The sequence below is a fragment of the Grammomys surdaster genome, unplaced genomic scaffold (assembly GCF_004785775.1).
Source record: "Grammomys surdaster isolate TR1022 unplaced genomic scaffold, NIH_TR_1.0 334, whole genome shotgun sequence".
Taxonomy (NCBI): Eukaryota; Metazoa; Chordata; class Mammalia; order Rodentia; family Muridae; genus Grammomys; species Grammomys surdaster.
Genome location: NW_021604753.1, coordinates 1,067,449 through 1,076,213, shown reverse-complemented (window position 1 = coordinate 1,076,213; position 8,765 = coordinate 1,067,449). Strand labels below are relative to the sequence as shown.

General features: G+C 42.8%; 1 protein-coding gene across 2 annotated transcripts in view; it reads right to left on the bottom strand.

Annotated features, from left to right (window-relative positions):
- Parn (poly(A)-specific ribonuclease) overlaps window positions 1–8,765 on the bottom strand; it is a 112,833-nt gene that overhangs the window by 63,790 nt on the left and 40,278 nt on the right. The gene's annotated exons all lie outside the window — the stretch shown is intronic.

The window sequence follows — 8,765 nt, the reverse complement described above, 5'->3', positions numbered from 1 at the left end:
AGAAGAAGAAGAAGAAGAAGAAGAAGAAGAAGAAGAAGAAGAAGAAGAAGAATTATTCTTAAAAATCACTTTAGAGATTTTTTTTCCCTTTCTACGTAAATAGGCATTATAAAGATAAAAATACAAATTGTGATATCGCCAACAACCACAACAATTCCTGGCACTCAGTAGTTTTTCAATAATGCCAACTAGATTAATGAAATCGTTAATGAAAAGTTAAAAGAACTCTATCCTACTAGCTAGTGCAAAGAAACCACAAGAAAATAAGTATTAACTCTTCACCAACATACAAAAAGGTTTCTATACAGTCGTATTTGTAAGGGGAGGATGGCATTCATTTATTTTTATTTTTTATTTTTTAATAAACTACGAAGTGTAGGGTAGACCCCATAGACTGAAGCAACTGATAGTCTCTCAAACGATCACATTATTACCATGTAAAACATATCTGAAGAACAAAACAATCCTTGATAAAGAAAGCTATCGTGGGGCTAGGGAAATAGATCAGTGGGTAAGAATATTTGCAAGCATGAGAACCTGAATTCAAATCCCCAGCGTCCATGGATAAAGCCAGGTAAGGCTGCATGCACCTATAACACCAGCACCAAGCAGAGTAGAGGATCTCTGGGGTTCACTGATTGCCAGCAAGAGCTACTGTCTCAAGGGGACCTGGTGGAGACTGACAAAGAAGGATATCCAATATCCTCCTCTGGCCTCCACATGTTACACAGGTACACTCACTCACATGGCCACACAGCCCATCCCTCATACACACGTGCATAGACCCCACACACATGGCTATCACAGAAATATAAAGCATAGCAAGCATTTTATTATGTATAGTTTCTGAAATGGATACAAAGGCACACTTAAAATACTACTTGTTAATTACATCTGTCTGCGATGTCTTTCCTTTTATTAGCTAGATTATGAACAAAATCAGGCTTTCTGTTGTGTCTGCAATGATACTAATGAGCTCTACTTGGATAACAATACACTGTGTGCTTCTGTTAGAGGAGCCATTATACAGCAGATTAAAAAGACAATCTAAGTGCTCAACAAGCAATTAGTTTGGCTTCAGTGACCTGCAATTAAGGCACATTATTCCCAGGCACTCAAAGGCAAGCAGGGTGTGATTAGCTCACGGATAAACCATTGGCAGAATAACTTTGCTCTGTTAAAGTCAGAAGAGAGTTTATGCAGACCTCCAGGATAATAAAACAAATCCTATAACTAAGAAACCAAATGTATTTTTAGCTCAGCGATATAGGCTAGAGTCCACTACTGTGCTTATGTAACTATGTCACCAAAATGAATCAATGTTCCTACAGTGTGAGGAAGTGATAAAACAGAGCACAGCACGCCTGAGATCACTGAGCAGCTCTCTGTGTACCTACCACCCAGAGCCTGGCACGTTTCACAAGGTTCAAGGCAGGGAACGTTTTATACTTTGTATAATTTCCAGCTCTCCTTTTGGTAGATTTAGATACTTTCCTCAATTCTGAAAGTCAAATTAAAAATAAAACAAAAATATTCACATCAGACCAATAAGATGCCAGGACAGGTAAAGGTATCTGCCATTCAAACCTGGTGGCCTGAGTATGACTTTCCAAAATCCATGTAGAGGTGGAAGGAGAGAAAGGATATCACACAAAGATGAGCTTCACAAACACACTGTGGCAAGCACATACACATCATGGACATGTGTGTTGAGGTCTGGTCTTTTGCTATGCTAAGCACTGGTTGCTCCCACAGATCACACGTAGACCCAGGTGATGCTATGTGACCTTGCCCACCAAGTTATCCCTGATTAGTAAATAAAGATACCGACAGCCAAGAGTTGGGCAGAAGAGACAAAGGCAGGGTTTAGGGTTTCCAGGCTTAGAGTCAGAGAACCATGAGGTGGGAAAAAAGAAGATGGAGAGAGAAGAAGCTGCCATGGGGTAAGAATCTTAAAATAATGGCCATTATTGGTTGGTTGGCTAATTGGAGTTAAGAGCAGCAAAGATGAAACATGCCAAATTATAAATGGGATCATTGGCTGGGAAACAGACAAAACAGCATAGAGGAGAGAGGTCTGCCCAGCACCTGTGCTGATTAACACTTACTATAAATATAAAGGTTGTGTGTGTCTTTCATCTGGGAACAAAATGGTCAAAGGTAGGGCAGAAACCCCGGATGAGATATTTTCAACAACACACGTGAACAATAATTATCCATTGAGGCTGGAGAGCAGCTCAGAGATTGAGAGTACTAGCTGCTCTTGCAGAGGACCTAAGTTTGCTTCCCTGCAATCACATGGTGGCTCTCATGTTAGGAACTACAGCTTTAGGGGATCCAGTGTCCTCTTCTGAACTCCTCAGTACTACACACACATGGTACATACATAGAAATGCAGGCAAAAAAATCACGCTCATAAAAAAGTTTAAATTCTGTGGGGGGAAAGAGACTTTAAGAAATATATCCCAGAGCTGAAGAGATGGAGGGCTCAGGAGTTAAGCACTTGACTGCTCTTGTAGAGGATGCAGGTTCAGTTCCTAGAACCAAAACATTGGCTTACAACCATCTATAACTTTAGTTCTAACTAGAACTCTAGTTCTAATGCCATCTTCTGGCCTGTGAGAACACCAGGCATGCCTATGATGTGACATACATGCGAGCAAAACCCATAAAATAAATCTAGATTATCATTGCTTATCCTTTTGCTTAAATCAAGTATAAAAATTAATGAATGACAGGACAGGAGAAATTGATTGTAGGGCACTTATCTAACACATGTGAAGTCCTGAGTTTAAGCTTTAGCACCATAAAATAAAAAATTTTAAAGGCAAAGAACAGATACATACAGATAATTTAAAATTTTTATCTCAATTTCAAGAATAAAAATTAAGCTGGGTGTGGTGGCCCACAACTATAATCTCAATCCTCATGAGACAAAGGAAATGTAACTTCAAGGCTAGCCTGGTCTACATAGGGAATCCTAAGCCAGCCAGTGCTACATAGTGAGACCCTCAGACTCTGAGACTCTGTCTCAAAAAAAGAGAGAGAAAGTTGAATCCGTAAGATCCTCACTGCTATACTATAACAAAACAAGAATCCAGGTTAACTGGTGCCAGGGGAGGAAAGTGTCAAGAGTCTTTTTTGTTGGTGGTTTTTTTGGTTGGTTTTGTTTGTTTGTTTTTCTGAGACAGGGTCTCACTATATATCCCTGGCTGGCCTGGAACTCACTATGTAGACCAGGCTGGCCCCAAACTCACAGAGATCCCCTTATCTCTGCCACCTGAGTGTTGGGATAAACCACCACCATCTGGTGGTATCAACAAAGGAAACCTCAAAAGCATAGACCAGACTCAAACAGAATCTTGAGGACAAGTTATTACAATTTAAGAAGAAAACCCCAGGGCAGGCAAGCTGTAAGTCTCTCAGCTGCCAGGAAAGGAAGGGAAGAAATGAAGAAGGGAAGAACAAAAGCCCCGAGTCTGAGATAGGCAGCAGGAAGGTCGGCCACCTGACAGCAGGCAGCCACATGGCAGGGAAGAGAGCTTTAGAAAGAGCAAGGAGGCCCACAGCATTAGTTAACATTTAAAAGCATACTTGGGCTCTGGCCAGCATCTGAGTTAAAAAGACAAGAAGAAAAAGAAACAGTTATGCCTTTCTAAGGAATGGCTGGCAGACCCAGCCTAACATCATGGTAGCTCATGAGGAGTGGGAAGAAATTCTGGAAAGGAAAAGTGCATTATCTTGAGGTGAATCTGCCTTTCTGGGAGTGAATCCCTTGCTAGGTCCCTGGCTTGCCCCACTGGATTAACCTCAGTTGAGTGGACAAAGACTTGGAAGTGAGCCCACTCTTTACACTCCTATCCTTAATGTCTTTGTAGCAAACAGAGGGAAATTCTAAGAAAGAAGGACAGTGAATGGCCAGCCCTAAACAAGACATTTGAACAAGCCCCTTAAGGCTCAGAGAACATTTCAGAAGAGGGGTTGGAATGAATATAGAAAGAGCCAAAAGACAGGAAAGAAAAAGGAAAAAGGAAGAAGGGGTGCAGAGCCCTAACTCCTGGACAGGATACAGCATGGCAATCATGAACTCATAGTAGCTGCACCTACTGGCACTGGGCCATATACACCAGAGCTGTCTTACAGTCAACTATGGATAGGGAACAGGCTCAGAAGGCCCTACCATTTACTGCCGAACTATGGGAACTAAAGGAGGAAGTGTAAACACAACAGCTGTCAGTCACACTGGTGAACCTACTAGGTGCTAATATATAGCTCCAAACCCAAGGTCACTGAAACAGTCCTAATTAAACTCTGTATGTCACAAAACAAAACAAAAAGTCATGGGTATGGAAAGGAAATTGTAAGAAAGAAGAGGAGCTGGCAGGGGACAGAAGGAGATGAGGGAGGGTAGAGGGAAAAGCAGCCAGAATGTACTATATACACATACGATACTGTCAAAGAATACGATTTGGTAATAGAAAAGTAAGGAGGTAAAACATCCCAATCTCTCCTGAAAACGCTGCATCAGTCTTGACCTGTCAGATTTGCCTTCCCAGTATTTAACAGAAGGCACTTTCACGTGAATTATTAACATTTCTCTCAACCCTCGAATCTGTGCTGCAGAGAACTAAACAGCCCCCAAAGCAGGGAGGACACAGAAATCTGACCTATCCATGACATGGCACAGGTCTCTAGAGAGAGCCTCACAACTGTGAGAGTAACCCTACTGCTATGCTGACTGGCTGCAGAGCTGAACCAAAGTAAACGTTCCTGCAGCTTCCCTCCTCCTATACCATGTGTGCAACTGCTGACAACCCTGAGCCTCTGGAGGAGAATTAAACACTCAGTGCGTGAGTTGGCCACAAAGCAAGCTTTAGCCACACGATGAAGATCACACTAAAGAACATCTCTAATCCACACAAGACAGGACTGACACCCATAACCTTCATCAGACATGGAATCCTTCCCTGTATCTCCCACCCTCAGGGAGGGCACTGAAGTGAAAGGTTATTCTTTGATGACACAATAGCTTGCCTTAAACTATGGCTCATCTGAATCATTCCCTACCTGTCCAAAAAGGATAACAAAATAATGCCAGTATATGCTATACTATATGTTACAATCCCACTATATGCTACAATGTCCAAAATAACACAAACGCAAATGTGATACACAGAAAGTCTGGTGAGACAGTTCAGTGAGTAAAGGCTTTGCTGACAAGTCTGCAGACCTGAGTTCAATCTTCTAGCTCACAACCACCACCTCTGAGTCCAGCTGAAGGGTATCCCATGCCCTCTTCTAGTTTCTATAGGTACTCACACATACATAACAGACACACACACCAGATATACACACACTCACACAGATACATAAACACACACACACACAACAGATACACATACAACAACAGATTCACACATATACCTAACAAATATACACATAACAGATACACTCATAATAGATACATGCACACACACACAACAGGTAACAACAGACGCACGCACACACACACACACAGAGACACATACACACACACCTGTTAGCACACAGGGAAGAGTGCCAAGAGTCTACTGCCACAGCTACTTGGGAAGCTAATAAAAGAGAACTGCTAGAAACCAAGGGCTTGAGTCTAGCTTGGGCAACATAAGTAAGACTCCTTTCCTTTCTTTAAAAACAAAACACAGCCTGCTGAGCTCTGGAAGGAAAACATGGTATAGTAGAGGTAGATGCTGACAAGATACTCAAATCCAAAGAGATATCCACAAGACCCACCTGCCAGGGCAGCAAGGGCAGCTCCACCAAAGGCCACATCACAGGAAGGTGAAAGGTTAAAGGAGAGGAAGCAGGCTGGGGGTGCCTGAGGGTCATAGAGTTCTGCTGGGGATCAAAAGGTTCTACAATTAGAGGGCGTTGGTGGTTGCTCAATATTGTATTTAAGTGGCAAAGATAGAAAAAGTTATGAGTGTTTTACTACAATTTTAAAACATTAACAGCCCTGGCTGGTAAATGGCTCAGTGAGTCAAAGCGGTTGCCACACAGGCCCGATGAATCGAGTTGGATCCCCAGAAGACATATGATGGCAGAAGAAAAGTGGCTCCCAAAAGTTGTCCTCTGACCACCACACATCTGTGTATAGTGCACACCGACACACATATATACATCCACAAAATGAATTCTTAAGAATTAACTTTATATGCCAAAACATTAAATTATACTCTCTAGATGGCTAGATGAACCATGTTATGCTGAACACCTATCTCAGTAAAGAAGGTAAAAAAGAAAAAGGAAAGAAACAGCATGTGCTGAATAATTCAGTAGACGTCATCTCCTCACTGCCCTTGCCCGGTGAAAACACCACTGAACACTTGGCAGCCAGCAGATGACAGCCACTTGGCTCTAAGGGGGAGGGGGGGACAAAAAAGATGAAAAGTGACCCGTTCAAGTCTTCTTCCTACGAGCACAGTTCTTCCTCTCCTGCTTTCTGGTCAATGGTCATAATTTAATACAAAGTCCTATTTAAAAAGTCTGGACAGTGCAGAAGATATGATTATACAGTGTCTCCTGTAAGAACCAAACAACCCTCCTTCCACTCTCCACATCTGTCCGGAGGATTGGAGGGAGGCAAGAGAGACAAGTTGCCTGAGGCCTGTGTGCTGGGCACAGAGAAGCATGCTATACTGCGTCTTTCCACCCTCAGAGTCCCAGAGAAGAGTCCTAGCAGCCACAATTTGCAGATGAGAAAGATGAGACACAGAAGAGTGAGCAAACGGTTTCACCCTGAGACTCAGATGGAACACAGTCCTGTGGTCTGTGACACACGTGCTTCCAGCAACACAGCTCACACTTGCATTAACAAGTGGCAAGCTGTGGGGAAGGGGAGATTGCTCTGTGTGACCAGGGACAGAAGGTAAAACAGTGCTCTCTGGGGGCTGAGCAGAGAGACAGGAGAGTATGCCCTCTCCCACTTATTACCACCAAGCACCCCTGACCTTGCATACACACTGCTGAGCATGAATAGCGCTTATCAAAGTGAACCGCTCTCCCGGGAGCTGAGGCTCCAATCCTCCAGTCTCAAAATCACTTCAGTGAAGTGGTGCACACCTTTAATCCCAGCACACAGGAGGCAGAAGAAGGATCTCTATGAGTTCGAGGCCAGCCTGGTCTACTCAGTGGCTTCCAAGACAGCTAGGGCTACATAGAGTGACCCTGACTCAAAAACAAACAAACAAACCAATCAACTTTGATAAATTTTGAGCCATACGTATTGTTAAAAAAAAAAAAAAAACCAGGACCACCAAGATGGACAGCCTGACAACTAGAGTTTGATCCCCAGAACCCACATAAAGATAAAAGTAGAGAACTAACTCCCAAAAGTACTCTTCTAACATATACACATGCACCAAGGTATGCATAAGTTATGGTATATGTACATGTGCACTCACGGTACTCCCCAACTATTAATAAGTAAAAAAAGAAAAAACCAAAGAAAGACTCTGTCTATTGCCTAAAGTGGGTTTGGCCTAATACTGTTTGTGTTATAATGTTAATTTTGGTTCCCAAAATTGCTTACAGGAAAGTCTACAGGTAAGACACTGAGGGACCCTGCCCCTAGTAAGCGCCAATTGGTAAGTAAAGATGCCAGCATCCAATGGCTAGGCAGGGCAGACAGTGGTGGGACTTTTAGGATTCCGGGGCTTAGAAGAAAGAGGAGAGGAAGAAGCAGAATTACCATGAGAGGGGCGTACCAGCCATGTAAGAATTCAGATAAGTGGCTCACTCTAGTGGCCACTTCCTCAACTGGGTCTCAGGTAGCAGAGATGCAATATAGATTTTAAAGGATGTTAACTCCGGGATACCAGAGGGGAGTGTTTGCTAGGTGTGGGAAGGATTAAAGTGCCCAGTCTTTGAGCTTCCCAAGGCATATCAAAAATAACTGGTGTGTGAGTGTGTGCCTTAGTGTATTTCATTCACAATCTAGATAGCTCTTGGGCAGGTGTGCACGTGCAACCCATCAGGGGCACAGAACAGGTTTCCTTAGATAAAAGGAACAAAACATGGGCGTGCTTTATTTGGGGGACTGGGCTGTAAGGAATCTTCTCCCCTCTCTATTTGCTGCTCTTAAATATACTGTCACAACCTTCCGTAACTGTAGCATTATCATCACCTGAATAACAACGTTTCAAAATGCCCAGTTCAAAGTGATCTTGCTTCCCTGACCAGGCTGGCGCAATCTTCCCATTTGAAAGCAGAACATACAAAAGGAGACACTTCACACTTGCAGTCTCCACACTCAGATATATATCCAAAGGGTAAAACATTTCACTATAAGCATTAAAACTAAAAATGTAAAACCTATCTCTTACCACAACCACAATCATTTTTAGGGAGGCAGTGCTGAGTAGAGGTGAAACATATACTATCATAAAACTTCACAGAAAGTTATCTACAAGAGATGTCAGAATGCCTTGCAGACAGACAGCTATTCATAACATACAAGGCAAAGGCCTGACTTTCCTTTTGTGATTCAATAACAGTAAAAGCATAATATATTTTTATCTCATTACAGCCTGAAAGGGTTTGGCCACAGTATCTTCTCCAAGTCTGGTTTTCTATGCAAAGTTATAAAAACAGACCATGTCCTGACCATGGAAACAAGCAGGACATGGCCACCAGATTCCCAGATTCTCTCTTATTGCCATGCCTCAGTTCTCCCTCTCTCTCTCTCTCTCTCTCTCTCTCTCTCTTTCTCTCTCTCTCTCTCTCTC